Source organism: Dermacentor silvarum, chromosome 8, assembly GCF_013339745.2.
Source record: "Dermacentor silvarum isolate Dsil-2018 chromosome 8, BIME_Dsil_1.4, whole genome shotgun sequence".
NCBI classification, from domain to species: Eukaryota; Metazoa; Arthropoda; class Arachnida; order Ixodida; family Ixodidae; genus Dermacentor; species Dermacentor silvarum.
Window position 1 is genome coordinate 100,388,265 of NC_051161.1, and position 18,541 is coordinate 100,406,805.

The 18,541-nt window shown below is 44.9% G+C and overlaps 1 long non-coding RNA gene across 1 annotated transcript; it reads left to right on the top strand.

Moving 5' to 3' along the window:
- Positions 1–1,614: 1,614 nt before the first annotated feature.
- Positions 1,615–7,954, top strand: LOC125939750 (uncharacterized). Its single transcript, XR_007463119.1, has 4 exons — positions 1,615–1,740; positions 3,960–4,039; positions 6,305–6,424; positions 7,853–7,954. It is a non-coding gene; the product is annotated as an uncharacterized LOC125939750 (long non-coding RNA).
- The last annotated feature ends 10,587 nt before the right edge of the window (positions 7,955–18,541 follow it).

Below are 18,541 nucleotides of genomic sequence, written 5' to 3' on the forward strand. Positions count from 1 at the left end.
AAATGTTTGGCTTACTGCTGTATGTGCTAGGCAACGCAGTGACGAGGTTTTGCGGCAGCAGGCGGCACTTTTAACAGCTTCGTTAAAAGAAGAGGGGGAGAACAGGTTGGTGCTACATAACTGACAGTGGTAGTAGTATGGAAGGGCTTTAGCGACCACTGAGTGGAGTGGCCCCTACCACTGCGCCCCGGGCGCCATCGTGGTGGTACTTTTCACGAGGGTCAATGACATCGCGGATGGTAGACGCGGTCCGGGCAAGACCGAAGCGAACAACGGTTCTGTCTGAAGCCACACAAGGCTACCGAAGACTGGCTGTGCACAGGGGAGGGGAAGGTCAAGCGTGCCGATAGCAGCAAGTTTACCTTGGCCAACCTAGAACTTATTCGCTGCTAGAGGGCTAAGATCACACTTTGACCTCTACACTATGGCGTCTCTAGCAGCGCAAAGAAGACAGTTATTGCAGAGAGGATGGCGGTGTCTGCAAATGCCTAGGAATTTGACAAAGGGGTTGAGGAACGTTGCTATAGATATTAACTTAAATTAAATTCTGGGGTTTTACGTGCTAAAACAGCCATCAGATTGAGACCCCCCGTAGTTGGGCGCTGCGGATTCATTGTGACCACCTGAAATTTTTTTTAACATGCGTTGAATGCACAACACACTAGCGTTATTGCACTTTTCTCTCCTCAGAATGCGGCCAGCCGCGTGCGGGATAAGGTGTGGGATGAGACTTTGAAAATTAGTTTCAAAATTTGGCTCTACAGCAGCGGTAATAAAAGATATGACTATAAAATTTGCAAGAAATTTTAATGATAGACGCAGCTTGCATTTGAGCTGCAATTAGTTGTCAATTTTATTTAGCATTTTTGTTTTTTAGGTTTTCTACGTATATACATTTTTCTCAGGATTTACTATCCACAGAGTATTGCAATTTTGTACAAAGGTTGCAACTAACGCTTTACAGAAGTGGAACTAAAATTGTGTGCTTAGAACAAAAAAAAACTATATCTGTTATTTTTTTTTAACTTTTGTCGATGCATGAAAATTGCCACTTATGAATGGTTTTCTTATACTGAAAGAAATACAGATGCACCTAGGCTATTGATTCTAGTTCCAGTTATGTAAATGCCACTAATTACCACATGTGGGAATTTTCGTTTGCATATACCCTATGGTTCCCGATAAAAAGGTACACCAACCTCCAAAAATGTTGTTAAGAGAAGAACGCCCATAAAGTATTTGAAAACACACCCACTTTTCCTGTCAACGTCTCGAAGAAATAGGACACAAAAATTATATTTGAAACTGCGAACACCCAAGTGGGATATATAAGAAAAAGAAATTCTCAATCGGATGATTGCAAAATCTCAAAATCGAATTTTCGACCAAACGGAAGTCTCACGCCCCCTTAAATCCCTTGACCCCAGAGCCCAACAGAGTAAGCTGCTGGGCTTACCGCTGTTGAAGCCACGGTACACTAATCCACGGTACCCATTAGGGTACGGTGGCGGGTGCTTTATGTTTGAATTGAAAGTTCTGCAAACATTTTGGTTTTGATGTTGGTCTCCGTGAATTTCGTGAAAGTGAGCTATTTTATGCTTGCCTCCGGGCTTCCAGTGACCCTCGCCGTGGAAAGTGGGCGCCTAGATTAAGCGAACAGCAACGCCGCCCAAAGCCTACAGGAGGTTACCGAAGACTACGACTCCGCGGCTAAAGGGAATGACAAGCCTGCTGAAAATGGTAAGTTTGTCGGGATCACCTAGGAACTGATTGACGCGTAGAATTCCACGACCTTGTGCTACAGGAGTGTGTACTGGGGCGCTATAACGTAAAGCTATTCCAAACTGTTTATATTCCAATCTCCTGACGTCAAATTTACGTAACCACCGTAAATTTACAAACACCGTAAATTTACGAACAACCCAATCAAACACTCTCCTCGTTTATAGGAGGTCACCTTTGTTCGCTTTCAAAACGAATAACATTGCCTGCACTGAGAAGTGTTTGTTATCTAATTGGCTGATAAGAGGCGAGGAGCACCCTCTAGGGGACAGGGTTTCGATGGGGCCGAGCCAGCGCAGTGAAAATAGATAACTGCATGAAGAGGGTGGTGCCGGCTTCTCCGATTGGTCCGGTTCGCCTTACTTAGCTTGCGGTGGCTGGTCGAAAATCGCGGCGGCGTGCAACGGAAGGATAAGAATGCCGCTAAAACGGATCCTTAGCAAGGAAGAGTTGGCAGAGCAATACCGTTTTACTGCCACGCAAAAAGGTTTATCATGCGCAAATAAACACATGCTTACTGGCAGGTGCGAGTAGTGAGGGCCTGAGCGATCGGCGGGTAGCCATCTTCTATTCTTTTCGGTACGGAGCAGTTTCTGGCTATTCAGAAAAAATGTCAGTTTTGTTCGGCATGGTAATGGTTTTTTTCACGTACACGTCACTTTGACGCGGTGAGTTTTCGCGGATTTGTGAGGTCGCGTGACTGACAGGCGAAGTGGGCGCAGCCTGAAAACGTTGGACCAATAGCAGAGGGCTAATGATGAAAAGGCGTCGAATCAGGAATTATAATTTTTCTTTTGTGCAGTTTAATCATGCAGAATCAGTTTGTACACGTTATATCAGATGGGGAGCTATCGCGGTTTTCGTGACGTCGCGTGACAGACACGCCAATTTGGGAGTGGCCCGAAAATGTTTTGACCAATCGTGGTTGGCTGATTCCAGGATCGGAATAGAAAAGTTTGGAATAGCTTTACGTTATAGCACCCCTGCTGACAGTATTGCAAACAAGGGTGCTATGCAGGAAGGCCCGATTTTGTCCAAGTTCTGTATCTCCGTGAGTTCGGGCGAAGCCCTCATATGAATGAGCTAATTGTATGAAGACAAAATTTAACCCTCCGCACACCTCCATTTTCGTTGCCTTAGCTAGATTCACTGATTGGTTATACTCGGGCATTACCTCATGGGCAGCCGAAAGTTGAGGAGTGGATGAGGAAAATTTTGCCACTCATATGTTCCAGCAGCACACTTTCTACCGCCTGCAGCATGTTACGCGTGCTTTTGCCGCTAGTTTGGACGTATCGTTATGTGGAAGCAAACTAATGTTTAGACCAACAGAAGGTTGAACTAGTTGGTAGGGATTCATGTTAGAGAAGAAAAATAAGGCAGCAGATCCAACATGCCCGGCTGAAATCTATATACGGCGAAGTTTACGAGGCAGTATTCGCGCGGACCTTCTCGTCCGGCCCAAGGAAGCCCTGAACGAGGAGCTATGAAATGCATGCAACTTGGAACGGTACCACCTTTTTAGGTGTTGAGAGGCAAGCTGGCTTTCTGCGCCGTTTGTTTGGGGATCTGCCCTAGGAGGCGTAGATGCGACCGTCCACGCTGTTGCAAGGCGGCGCAGCGCACGCGCAATGTAAGCCCATCTCTTCCGGTGCCCTCTTTCCCTCTCATCGCGTCTCTCCGCTTCGCAGCCCCTCGCCCTCTTCAGCGACCAACGACCCGCGTGCGTAGGCCAGCTTCCCCCCTCTCATTCCGCTGCAGAGAGCGAAGTAGTCTGAGCCATCGTTCCTAGATGGCGCCGCCGTCCCGCAGCCGAGCGTGAGCTATTCGGCGAGAACACACGAGCAGCAGCAGCAGCAGCACGATGCAGCCACGCTCAGGAAAGTCCGCGAAGGTTCGCAAAGGGAGCTTCGCTTCAAATGTTAGGCTTGCTGACACGGACACAAGACGAACGAGACGGAGAACACAAACGCCCGTGTTTTACGTATCCCTCCTCTTGTGTCCGTGTCTGCAGGTCTAACGTATTTTTAACTAACTAATGTGTTCGACACGTACTGGCGTAGGGATCCTATCCATGCGTTCATTCTCATTGTGTTCAGTGACCAGTTATCACTTTGGTAGCAAATAGAATATGACTTTGACGGTTTGTTGCGCCTCGCCATTTCACTCTTTCGTAGCCGTTGAGAGTATCGGGCAGTATGGAAGCGAGCAGTGAGTGCCTCGATTCAGCAGGATCCCAGGCTGTCTCCGTGCTCAGGTAAAGTAGTTTAGGCGTGAGTATATCATAGTCATTTTTGGGCTCGTGCCTCTTACTTGGCAGGGTCGGACGTGGCATGTCTGTAGCTCTCAGCGCAATTTTGTAAGATGTTCTCACAAAACGGATATTTAGTGTAATTTGTTTGTTCCACAATTCTCTAGACAACTGCGCTGTTGAGATTGCAGTGCACGTTAAAGAACCCCTGGTGGTCAAAATTAATCCGGAGTCCTTCACTACGGCGTGCCTCATACATAATCACAACTGATTTTGGCACGTAACACCCCAGAAAGAAGAAAGATGAAAATGGAGGAAATTCAATGTTAAAAGCAATCGCGTCTTCACCTTGTCAATGCACGCAGCACTCCTGTTCATCTGTGTTATCACGATGAAATGAAACGATGAAACGTAATCTGTGTTGTGCGCGAATTTAGGTACATGCGGCGCCATCTTACCCCGCTCGCGGTAAACTGCTGCGTGTACGCAGTTAGGTTACGGAGTTCGCCGCCTGCTCAGATGTCCTCGATCTTCGCTCACTGCATCAAAATTTCCAAATCAAAGTAGAGAAGCACCGCAAGCATCTCCTTTCCTACTGCGTTCGATTTGTTGGCCTCTCGCGCAAGACAACGTGGCAGCAACCAACAAGCGGATAATGAAATTGTTTGATATCGCAAAAATAGCACAGGTTCGGTGACTCCTAGGTTAGTCGATAGCTAGCTAGAATCGGGAAGAGCTAGAAAAAAAAGTGGCACTTCGCACTATTTCTGCTTGAACACGGGCCCAGAGGTAAAAGGAATGCTGCATTTGACGTCGCATTACCGCGTCAGAAGCGTTCAGATGTAGGAATTGCGAAGCTTTTGAAAAATCATTATTATTATCATTAGCAGCCTATATTTATGTCCACTGTAGAACGAAGGCGTATGGTGCAGAAACTTGGAGGTTAACAAAGAAACTTGAGAACGAGTTAAGCACCCCACAAAGAGTGATGGAACTAGAAACTAGCGCTCAGCAAGTTGGCTTAAACACGCAATGCAAGTCGGTCGTACTACAAGTTGTTCCGCAGGATGTGTTCGAAAATGTTTAAAAATGGGAAAGTAAACTAAACGAATCTCGCGGAATAACGTTTGCTACAGTGGGACATACCTGAATTGATTCGGGGTAGCGATTACACAAGTAAATATAAAAGTAGTTTGTTTGTGTAAGCCTGCACTTCTATGACTTCTTTAGCCGTAGTGGCGCAGAACTCGTACTCCGCGTTAAGAACGCTTCGCTAGATCTTTCTTCAATCATAGGGTACCTGCCTTGATGTTGACGTCCACTTCCAAGTTCACTTTTTCACGTGAGCGGAAAAGTTCATCAAATTGAAATGGTAAGATGCTTCTGCTAAATGAGTTCAGTCTATAGGCAAATTTCATCTTTACGCTCGCGGTAAGCCAGAGTGATGAAGGTGCCCAACAGCATTCTGCACAGTGCGCGATTCAGTGCTTCTAAATACCGAATCGGCTCCTGAATAATGTCCAAGATAATGCGAAAAAGACATCCGCAGTTTTTTTCAGTGTGATCCTGTAGGTCATCGAACTGTTCCCAACAATTCCAGGAATTCCATTTAAAAAGACGGCTCACAAATGCTTTGAGCGTTTGATTTAAATGTTCTACTCATACTCTGAAATACGTTGCCGTGTGAGTCAATTTCTTCGGCATCTCTTATACACTGTAGACATTTTACTAGCTGGCTCGATTTTGACAGTTATTCCGCATGGCGGCTAGAAAACTAACTCAGACTTAAGTGAAGCTCCGGTAAATTGAACATTATAACCTATTGTGACTACAACTTCAGGCAATTAATCTGAGTTTTGCTGCCCACGACGACTTTGCTGAAGTCAGTACGATGTTTTACTGGGACGTTCGATATGCAGCGTTGCGTTGGCCATTGGTGAAAAAAGTTTTCCTCGTAGTGCCTGTAACCAATAATTATTTGTGGATGCGCTTTAATTTGGGAACTCGGTTCACATTTTGAAAAACAAACACACTCGTGTCCGGATTTAAATTGCGTTAATTTTAAAATTGCACTGCAATTATGAAGCCGTATTAATACACGCACTAAGCGTCGTACTGCCATCTCGACTTTCTTTGAATCTGCAATAGAATCTGCCACGCCTTGGAATAAAGTTACGTTTCTTTCATGCAATTACCCACATGCATGTCCATGTTACTGGTCATTTCTTTATTATTACGCTGATTGTTCTTTCGCTCTGTTTTGATCTTCAGGCAAAGCCGCGGAAATACTGGTAAGACCGAAGCGAGCAGCGATGCGTCGTCACAAGTGACGTGAGGTTACCGAAAACAAGCGACGCGACCAGGAGCAGGAGGACGCGCCTGCCGAGAGCCGTAAGTTGTTCATGGCCGGCTTTGAAATCAACTGCCTATGCTGGCTTCGCCTGACCAACGCCTCTAATCTACATGCCTTGGAACGTTAGCCGCGAACGGACTACCTCTCCCTCATCTCTGCTCTCCTTGTTTCGTGCCGGTGTGGTGCTGGTAGCCAGTGCCTCTCGCGGCGGCCGCTTGTAAACAGCCGCCCCGACGCAGCGCTTGCAATCTCAGAGGCCATGCCTGCCGCTGGACCGATGGTGGTCGCCTGACTCCGGGCAGGGCGGCTTCCATGGGAAGGCAAGCGACGCTACAGGCATCTAGTGCTGGCCTGACGTCACTGGTCACAAAAATATCTGACAGGCGGCTATGACGAGTCATTGTGTAGCCGATGGTGGTCTTATTATTATTAGTCAGGCATATTGAATTGGGATGGAGAGCAGCGCATAATGACTTGGACACACGAATGAACGACCGACACGCTGTGCGAAACTTTTAACAACGCTTTTCGAACGTTGAAAAAAAAAAGCGCAGTGTGCCAGTCGTAACTTCTCTCAGTCCATGTTACCGCGTCGTGCTACACTTAATCTATGAATATGCATTATGTGAGGTTGGAAATCTGGATTGCGTGCGCAGACAGTATATAGTATGAAAGCAAAGGAGATGCAGATAAGGCACACTGTAGCCTGTCGAACTTGAGAATGCGGCCTAATGTACGTGAGGTAGCAGGTTTCACACCCTCAACCTAGTGGGCGCTGCACGATTTGTAGCTTCACGCGTTCCTTTGGACCTCCGCGAAAGGTTATCGATATGGTTACGTGCACTCTCTTCCTTCATATCTGATGGGAACAGAAGAGAAAGAAGTGCGCAGTCACAACGCGCACGGGTCAGGAGCCCGCCTGTGTCTTCAACACTATATCTGTCATATTTTCGTCTCTTCTCATCCTTCCCCACACTGATCACCATTGCTCAGATGTCAACCGCGCGCTATACATTTACGGTGCGGTCAGCAGGTCTTCCTCTACTTTGTCAAACAATCTCTCTATCATGCAGCTCATTGATTTGCCTAAAATTGGTGCCCCTGGCTTACAGCTGTGTTGTGAATTTTTATAAATACTTATTCTCGAGCTAATTTTATTCACCAATCACGAAAATTTAAATATTGGACTGCACTTATAGATTGTTGCTGTATGTGGGAAACGCTACATCACTGATTGTCATCTGTTTGTATAGTTAAAACAAAAATGAAGTATGCGGTGTTGTGCAGGGAATGATGCGGACGTTATAGGCTGTTTCAGTGTTCAAGCATTTCGCCGGTTATGAAACGGCCGTTCAACCGAACACACAGGCGCAATAAAGTTATCTAGTGTAGGGACTGATTGTGCTGGAGCAGTCAAATACATTACAGTATTTTTTGCTCCTTACTCTCGCATCGTCGTGACGAAGGTGGCCGGAAACGTCGGGCAACACGTGAGCGAGCAGCCGTTGTGTTCGACGTCACAGGCCGATGGTGACGGTGGCACCCTTGCTGTGGAAACAGAGGGAGCGGTCACGCGGTAGGTAGCCATGAACTTGAAATTGTCAAATTTGGAAGTGTAGTGTTTACACTGCTTGACTTCACTGGGTACGACGCGATGCTTAACATTAGCTTTAAGAAGCAAGGAAAATTTGCATCACTACAGGTTATTTCAGAGAATGCGGTCGGAAATGGTCGAAAGAGAATAGGCAAGATGATATACCTAATAGAAATATTTCTTTCGAGTTCCTGTTCTTCCAGCAGCACTTAATTCAATGTAAACAGCTTTTCTTACATGAGCACTTGTTTCAAAGTGGTTCGATGAAGTAATTAGACAATCCTAAAACTGGACGAACTAATGGAACATGAACTCTTCTTATACGAAATGAATAGGTCAATTTTAGTGCGAGAATTTAAATTCATCGCCCGAAGAGTTTACTGCTGTTTTCAGGATTGCAAAAAGCTGTAACTGAAATTTCTGTGTATAGTCCAGAAATTTACGTTTATATGCCGAAGAGCAGCACTGCCTGTGAACTTCGCCATCGGGTGGTAAGAAGTAACCGTTGAAGCGGCGGTTACTCTTTCTTCAGGCTCGCCGGCGGTGGAGCAAGGTCATCCCTTTGAAAGTTTCATAATTATCTTAACTATTCTATATAATTTTGTTCGCATCTTCGGCGTTTAGTAGGGGCCTAGAGCCAAGAAAGTTAGTGGTGTGTTCGATGTATTTAGGTTTGTTTCGGAATCGCTGCTGCGTATTTGTACCAGATCAGTTTTATTTTATAAAGTGTGGCACACGCCTGCTGTCTGATCGTTGCAAACGAGAAAAATGCCACGTGGACAGCGAGCGGGTTAGCACGACAGTGTTACTGCGGGCTGTGATATCTCCCGGGAAGCTTGTTGACCGTCACTTACTGCCCCTGCGTCGCAGAAAGACGACAACAGATGATGATTACTGGATGAGCTTAGTTTTCTCAGACTATCCCTCAGAAATTACTCAGCCAAATGTTTTTTTTACGCCAACAAGATGTATACTTGCTCCATGCATAAGGAAAGCAACCACAATTACGCTGTTCGCGTTCAGTGACTAATCATTCAGTATGGTCCCGCTGCATATAGAGAACTGTCAAGATATATATTCAAGCTTGCTGTACTAAAGGTAATCCTGTAATTTTAATTTCACTTCTTCATGTATAGAGGCTCATCAGGTGCAGGCAATTTAAAAGCTAGCATTTAGATGCCCACAACTATATCTGAAAGCAACTCAAGCGGCTTTGCAAATTTGATAACATATTTTGATTTCGGCCTCACTCCCCTGACGTCACAGCCGATTTCCTCAATTCACCGGCCTGTTCGCGCTCTTTGGAAATCACTTTTGCAAATGGAGAAAATTTTATGGGTATTGCAAGGTGTAGATGAGCCGCCTGAAGCTTTTTGAAGACAATTATTTGGTAAATACCTAAATATAATTTCGCCGCATCAGCAAGGACATTGGCGGGGAAGGCCTGCCTCACGCTCCTGTTCGTATTCGTCGACTATACAGAGGTCACGTGATGCTCTCCACAGATTTACTCGCGTCAGGTTTCCGCGCACACTTTCAGCCCGATGCCAGCGCCCCATTGGACGGTGCTTTATGGCGCATTGTAGTTCTACGTGTCGTCTGTCCGTCCAGGTGATTGTATAATCTTATCGAATGTCTTTCTTTGTATCCGCGTCAGCCTATCCTTCATCTAAACCAGTTTAGAAGCCGCTACCAATCTCTTTTTTCCTCGGGCAGTTGTCAGGCGCTCTCGGACTTCACGTCCCCAATAGCCTTCCTGCTATTTCCACAAAATATCAACTAGTGTTTGCTGAGAATAGCGGGGAGACATACGGCGAGCTTTTTATAATGCGTGAGAATTAAGGAAAAGCTAATATTATTATCCCAAAGATTTTATTTCTTGCACAACACTCACCCCTAACATGCCCCCATTTTCACCAAATATGAACTTTGTTCCACTTTGAGTTGAGCAGACTCAGAAACGCTGAGTATGACGGCTGTATAACGATCTGCACCACATACACAGGTAACTTACGGCAAACTTCATATTTAACCTATGCAAAATAAACTTTGCATGCACATAAGCCATAATGTGCACTCGGCGAAAGGTTATCGATATGGTTGCGTTCAAACTTGGTTAAACACAACGGCGGTTAGTGAGTTCATCGCATGCGTCAAGCTCGGCGTGCTTGTTTGAGTGGGAAGCGAGTAACAACCGATCCGGGGACAGAGTGCTTCAACATACTGCATATACGCATAGCTAAGGTAGCAAACGGTATGCTGAGAGATATTGTGGCATTGGTGGAAACACATTGCAAGGAGATATTTGCAATGCTGTAGGCGTCATTTTAATGCGGGGCTCTTCCCAAAAGACAAAAAAAATAAACATATACGATTGTGAGGATAATACCGCTTACGACACGTTTACGCAGGGATGGAGCGTTCGATGGCTGTGTGAATCGGGCCATACGCGGCCGCATGTAGCGTTCGACGCCACGAATGAGCTGCGATGGTGCTATTGGTCGGGTTTCACCATTGAGGGGCGGACTGCAAACGAGTGAACACGATTGACAGCGTAGAAATTACACATTGCGCCAATACCCAAAAGTCCCAAATACGTAATTAACAATCTGCTATTGTCAGTTTTAGGTACGCAGTGTATCGGGGACACTGCAGTTTATGCATCTAAACAGCTTGTTTCATTTGTTTTTTTTCCCATCGCCACATGCAATGAGCAGAAATGTCTAAGTAATAGTAGTCATATGTTATTCGCTTTTCGCGCTTTGCAGAGAAGCCACTCGAAGTTGATCGGCGAGTACGGGCAGCACAGGAGCGAACATCGGCTGTGGCCGAGGCAACGGGAGTGGACACGACTGCCTTCCGTCTACCTTTCGCGAGGCTGAATGCCATCGCGGATGGTAGACGTGGTCCGGGCGCGACAGAAGCGAACAGCGGTTCTATCTGAAGTCACATACGGATACCGAAGACTGGCTGTGGACGGGTGAGGGGAAGGTGAAGCCTGCCGATAGCAGTAAGTTTACCTTCGCCACCCTAGAACGTATTAGCTGCTAGTATTCTCCGAAGTTCTAGTACAGGAGCAATGCTGTTGAGGCGGCCTGCAAAACCGTTCCGGTAAAGAGCCTGGATGGTTGTATTTTTATTCCTCAATTCTTATTAATTGCGTCAACATTCAGTGTCAGCGTCAACACTCAGAAATTCAAGTACAAATGTTATACCACGCCGAACGAGCTCATATTTCGCAGCTTGTTGCGCGACGCGTATGGTATAGCATGCATGGAATCATAATTAACCTCGAAAATATGGTGTCAAAGCCCATGGAAAGATGCAGCGGAAGTCGGCCATATTTCAGGTTGTTTCAGACAGGGCGTTGGGAAGGTCTTCAAAACTGTGAAAGATGGATAACTAAGCGACTTCTTTCCAATGCATTTTGATACAGTGGCGTGTGCCTTAACGACTCGTCCCAGCTTGCAGGGCCTTCTATGCTATTTTAGTAAAACAGTATTATAGTGAACAAATAATAAAAACTGAAATCAACACGTTAGAAGATATAAACACAGCGTCGAAAATAAACTAGTAAATATAAAATTAGTCATACGTTTTGAAACAGGAAGTTCTTTAACCGAAAGCAGGTAGAAATTCTATTCCCGCCAAGCACTCTTGGCTAATATCACTTAGGTGGAAACAAACGGATGACAGCAAGAAGTGTACAGTGCGTCGTACAGTGTCCCACACCATTCCTTGGGCCCATTACAATGACCTTTAGGGAAGCAAGTTCCAGCACGAGGCAAATTTTAGATTTATTAGCATAAGTTCTACGGACGTGGCCAACCAGTGGTGACGTATGTAGCTGCCACACGCCACACAACGCTATGGGGGAGCAAAGCCTCGTAATATACGATCAATTCGTAAATAAGGCTTAGTTGAAAACACAAGAAAGTATGTCCCAGAAATGTTCCTTAAACGCGCGTTAAAACGAAATGGTCTACAATTTCGTGGTCTTATGTGAATGTTGTGCACGTGCTCTGCTATATACTAGTTTCAGTATTTGTTCAGTTGCCAGTCCTCTTCAGTGACAGCATGGAAAAATGGCACAGACATTAGAGTGTTCTAGTTTGATCGTAAACGTGTTAGCATTCGCTGTATACCGGGTTACCGGAGAGACGTATGGCAGCAACAACACTGGTAGCGACATCATGTCACGCAGTGTCTAACTAGAGAGCACACAAATAATGCAGTTACCTACAACATTCTACGTATATGCTGGTGTAAAGTGTTGGTAGCGACGGTAAGGTTATTGTGCACGAGCACTGTTTTTTATGAATTTTCTTCGACGAGAAAACACACGCGACAAAAAAAAAAAAAAAAAAACAAAACAAATTGAACGAGTTGTAGTTGGGACAAGCGCCGTACGATGTCGCCACCAGCTTTGCTACTGCAGTCCACGGATCTGGTAACCCGGTAATGCGTGCTTAAATGGCAAGAAGTTTACGTATAAGCTAAACTGAATTATTAGACATCTTATCCGTCGACTTACTCTGTGTATCTCCCATTCAATGTTGCGAGTATTGTGACATAGGACCACCACTCCACTAAAGTCACTGTCATATTACCGCTTAACACCTGCAGTCAATGATTAAGTTGGCCACGTCCTCTTGGCCGGTGATTGAGGTCTTCGTATGACGTTGAGAACACGTGTCTTAGTTTACTTTGAAATCAATATTTTTGTTTATTTCTTTTATGTTTATTTATTGCAGAAAAGCTGTGGCACCAGACAGACATTAATGTAGGGGGGGGGGATATCACTAAGAAAGACGAAAAAAAGAACACCATGGGTTTAGCCTCAAAAAGTAGTATACGACGGGTTGTGGGTGTGAATTTATTGTCACTGCTCTTTAATCTCGTTAAAATGAAGCAATCACATTTTTTTGTGTTGTAGGCTGCGTATGTGGACAAAGCAAGTTATGAACAAAAGCTGCAGCTAAACAAATATTGAACTAACATGCCGCCGATGCAATGATTTCATCGGCAGCACAAAAGTTGTAATAACTGTCATAAGGAAAGCATCAAATGACAGTGATATTATGCCACTCGGGCTAGGGCAGAAACGTTATAGTGCCCTACTACTTTGTCTTGCGTATACGAAACGGGTACCTGCTGAGAAAATACAATGCAAAACTTGTCCTTAGCTGTCGTCGGTGGGAAATGTGAAAAATCATAGAACTAGAAATTTCGGCTTTTGAACACCCCCAGCGCTTCGCAGTGCATTTCCTGGATTTTGCCATGTTTGTCGAATGCTTGGTTTGCTTGGTATTCTGCGTCTTCCGTTACTTAATGCCTTATCGAGCACCTCCCTTTAATATTGCCCGTCTTCTTGCTTGGCACTACAATAGAAGCAAATGAACAAGTGCATGCCGAGGTTGTACTCGGCTTAAGCGTTGGAAGGTGATTCAACTTCCAGTTGACATTCATCAAAGACAATGCCACCGTTCAAAAAATATTTTGAAAAGTTCCACGAGTTCTATGCACGACCCACATTCAAACATCATAACAATCGATCAACATGCCTCAAATTGGAAGTCGTGTTTTTTACATTCACGTGACGTCATACATGCCTGTATATAACACAATACACGTGCGACAAATGAGAACTGTATAATTTTTCGGAACTGTATAGTGGGGTCAACGCTAGTTAATAATCTCGAATGCACAGTAATCTATAGGTGAAGCGATACACTTGCAAGAAAAGCAGTCTACAGCGTCAATGCATGAAAATATAGTTCTTGGCGGTGCGTGACCTGAAAATAGCGCTGTGTCCGCTTCGTTCGTTTCAGTCGCGTGTTCTTCCTTGTGCGCTAAAGTTGCTACTATGGATTACCAACATGCCCAAGCATATGCTCTTTCTCAAATTACTGGCAGTTCAATGTTAAAAAAAAAAACGCGAAAGCTTGCACTACGCCGCGCAAAGCTCAAGACACAGGGAAGCTGGCCGATTGACAGCGTCTCTTGGTTGCAACTACGTTACCTCTCTCTCTCTCTCTTTCTCTCACTCTCCTTCTTTGTCTTTCTCTCTCTCTCCTCGCTCTCATTTGCTCTTTCTCTTTCCCAAAGGAAGTTGTGTTGCAATCGTCAGTACAATGCAGCTATATGGTCCCCATGAATGCACGTTCTGCAAGCGTGGATTTATAGCGCAGTGGTTGTGACACTCGCCTTCGGACCGTGGGTACCCGGGTTCCAATCCTGCCTTGCCAAGAACATTTATTTTCTTTTATTTATTTATTCATTGATTTATATATTTCTCTCGGGTGACGAGCGCAGACGCGCCAGGATGACGTCACGGCGCATGCGCAGTAGCGCGCAGCTGGCGGGAGCTAGGCGAAGCCGTGTCTTTGCAACACCACCTAGAATGGTCTTTGTGGCGTCGCCTGGTTGCCATGGCTACAGCGCGGCAGTTTCGTGGCACGCACACAAATTACGGCTGACTTGAACTGCGGACAGAAGACTACGACGCTCGAGCCAATGCTGATGATGATAATTTCGTGGCACACGCACAAATTAAGGCTGGATTAAACAGATTCGCTGTTAAAATACTTCGCTGATGTATGCCAATTTTTCACACCCTTTGGAAGTGCTGGTCTGTTCGCTGACTGTTCTTAGTGTTTATTTATCACTGACACTGCCTGCACCGACGCCCTGGTACACAGCCACTCCTGAATGTGCCGGTCTTGCATGATCTTGCATACGGCAGCTTTGGGGCTCCGCGCGGACTGCGTTGCTGGCTGCTCTTCGGTTCACATGTTATACTGACCGCGCCATCAGTTTACACCGCTGCAGCCGTAAAAACTCCCCGTGGCCTACGAACTGAAGCTGGTAAAACGCGATGTAATATTTGCATCATCGAGTACATAAAACCGTTGCTTGGCGCTCTTTGGCCATGACTGGCCCTTTCGCCATAAAACACTACATATCATCATCAAGAGACAAAGGTTACGGATTACAAAGGAAGTCGTTGTCTATTCGAGTAAGGTATACGCGAAGCAACTTCTATTTTATAATCAGTAACAATTACGTCTAAAAGCAATAATTCGAGACTACAACGCAGGCGGCGTTGCTGGCTTGATACCGAACAAGCCGTCACACACCGGTGTAGCAATACACTTCCTAAGTATTGCTACACCGGTGTGTGACGGCTTGTCACACACCGGTGTACGGAAGTGATAGGAAGTGAATACACTTCCTAAGTATTGCTACATGTGATCACATTGATGAAAGCGCTCCCTGGTTTGACGGGATGATACACGGGCCGCGTTTCTTCAGCAAAGGCTGCACAATAGTTTTTGCATAAGCATGAGCCGGAGCATGAGCTTTGAGCCGATGAATCAGTTCATTTTATTTGAAAAAGAAAACGGAAGATACGTCTAATTCTACAATAAATCGATACTGAATGACTCTATTCGTTCGATTACTTGGTTACCCTAATCATGGAAAGCGATTACGTTATGAGGGTAGTTAATTGCGTCAGAACTAATAAAAAATTACCTCACCAACTCAAAACAGGTTAAAATTTGCAACATGGTCTACCGAATGTAATTTGTCAAGAATTGTGTGCTTCAGAATTGTGTGCCATCTTAGAGCCACTTCTCTTCGTAACATAGATCAATGGTATATATGCAAAATACCTTTTGCTGTTTTTCATGTGGCTTATTTTCGAACTTCACTCCGTCGAAAATGCTTCTAAAGCATTTTCCACCAATTTGCTTCATGGTCTTGGCGTCAAAACCTCATATTACCTATTCACTATGCAATGTCAGCGTACTTGTCATTGCCACAAATGGCACAGTTGGAAACTTGGAAAAAGGCTTCATGTTACCGTGTTTCAGAATCAACTATTCTGCGAAGCAATGTTCTTCACCGAAGAAAGTTGTTCTGCATTCTTGTGCGGCAGCTCCCCTCCGGACACGAAGGAGGGCTGTCCCAACACCACCTAGAAGGCTTAGCTGTCCGCGTTCACACGGTACATCTGTAAGGTCTGGCCAATGTCGGCTTTGTTTTCCGAATCATCACTTTCGGTAGAATAAATGATGCGATGAGTATCATGAAACTCTTCGCTCGAAAAACAAATATCTTGTGCAGCGCCCTTTTTTTTCTCACTTTTACGGACAGAGTCAAGCGCCAGCTTTTTTTTTTTTTTGGCATGAAGACTGAATCAACGCGGCCTTCAAGGCGCTGAAAAAGTGCTGATATTCATGCAGCAAAACAAGAAACAGCAAAAAAAGAAAAAAAAGCAACTGCAGATTTCAAAACGTTGACACTGCAGCCGTCTACGTAGTAAAAGAAAAATTAAGTGGACTTGCTGAGTTTGTCCAAATAGCTTTGAAAACGTGACTATTGTCGTTGACGAGCTGAGATCGTCCGAAACACTCAAGGAGCTAATTTATTTTCGCACAAGTTGACCACTCGTACACCTTAAGCTAAATGACTACCTAAGCAGGCCTGGAGAAATGGCTATAGCAAACCAAGCTGAAGCTTAATCCAGCTAAAAGTGTATTATTCCCAAGCCTTTGCATGTGTTGTACACAGAATTCGATGCATAACTTGACAAGAATCCAGAACGACATACATAATTAGGTGGCCGACATTAATAGTGCCCATGCATAAGGGGAATGACTACGTGCGTGTTGAAACACGGAAATGTCTAGGCGTATGGTTCCGTGAAAACGTCCTGTAAGACTCACGTTGGCAGACTTGCTGCTTCAGGACTAAGTAAGCTGGTCGGTTACATATTTAAACCAAACCCACTCGTACCCTTACGGCGGAGAACGAAAATGTATGGTGCCCTTTTATGCTTGTGCTTGTCGTAAAACATGTTAGCATGGGGCACAAGTGAAAAGCACTTAAACAAATTAGAAGTTCTGCAAGAAAAATTGCCCGGTGTAATGGAAAACTATTATGGTGATCCACGGAAAATGTCTAGCAATCCATTGTTTATACGTGTATATGAATGGAAACTATTACGGCACCATTCATAGAATCAAGCTGCAGTATGCACTTGTGCTAAACCTACGCATAGTTAAGCACTACGTAGACAACAGATGCAGGTACCTACTACAAGGACAGGATATGGTAGAGCACTAACCTAACCACATGCATCAAGCAGTTTTTTTGGGGGTTGGGTTAGTATAAATTTCAAGCTGCTGTAAATTATCACTTGCGACGTCTACCAAACTTAATGTCGGCCACCTAATTATATATGTCGTTCTTGATTCTTATCAGATTATACATCCAATACTGTGTTCAACGTATGCAAAGGCTCGGGCTATAGTTGGTGTTCCCGGTTGCTTTCGTTTTTGTTTTGTTTTGGATGTACGTACATGTCGCGGAAAGCGTCAGGAAAAATGTTCTGTATACCAAATGTTCTGTATACCACATGTGAATGTTTCGTCACATTTTCTTGCGTTTGTTTACATGTTCTTTGCTGCATTTTATATTTCTGTTTTGGGACATGCAGCAGCATTACTCACGGAATATATTTTGCTGTGTATTCTTCTGTCACTCAATTTCTATTTTTCCTCGTGGTGAAGTCATGCAGGCCGAATGGCCTTTAGTTTCACGTGTATTTTCTGTGCGCATTTATAAAATTTATAAAACGACACCAATTTGGAGATATGCGCCGTCAAACTCGACGTAAAACCGCAGGGTTGTTCCACTTACTCTTTCAGAAAGCGCTCTTTTATGCATTCAAGCACAAAAGTAACTGGAACGAGCATGTATTTTGTCCCACACTTTGAAAAAGAATTTCTCGAGACTGGTTCCATCTGGTGATTCATTTTCAAGTGGATACGTCTTGCATACTCATAGGCTACAATTCCATGAATTGCGATATGTTGCGTAAAGTAATTATGACGTTTGCAGTGGATTTTTGCTAAATAGTTGACCATGTGTGTCGATTTCTCGGGCTAGCAACGGCCGCCTCGTCAAAAATCCAGCTCAAGGTCAAGCATAATGCTATCTGCAACAGGCAAGTCTGAAAAATTCTGGGAAACCTAAACATAATCATTATATATATATATATATATATTATAAAGGCTTACTAAAATACGCGCAAGCACCATCATGCCATGACTTTCGCGCCTTGTATTCAAATTGATACATTTAGCGACAGTGCATTGTAATTCAAGACTAAAGTTGATAGGTACGGACTTTTGGTCACATATCTCTATTCTTGTGAAGTTTGGAATAGAGAAGTATTGTTCTGTTTTGATCTTCATACAGACCCAGGGCAAGACCGAAGCGAGCAGCGATGCTGTCTGTTGAGAGAATTGCAAGCGACCGCCACACGTTTGTTGCACCCGTGGTTGGGAGGCCCGACGACGCAAGAGAGAGGGAGCCGGCGAAAGGACGACGGGCACCTCGCTGGGCTAGCGTCCGTGCATGCCCCGTGCTTTCGGCGGACCGCTTGCTGAGTGCGAATCGCCGGCACCTCCGAGAGGGACGAAAGCGTCCGTGCGGCCGACGGAGAACTTGGACTGAGTGGTCTCCGCCCTGCGATTTGTCTTTTAAAGTA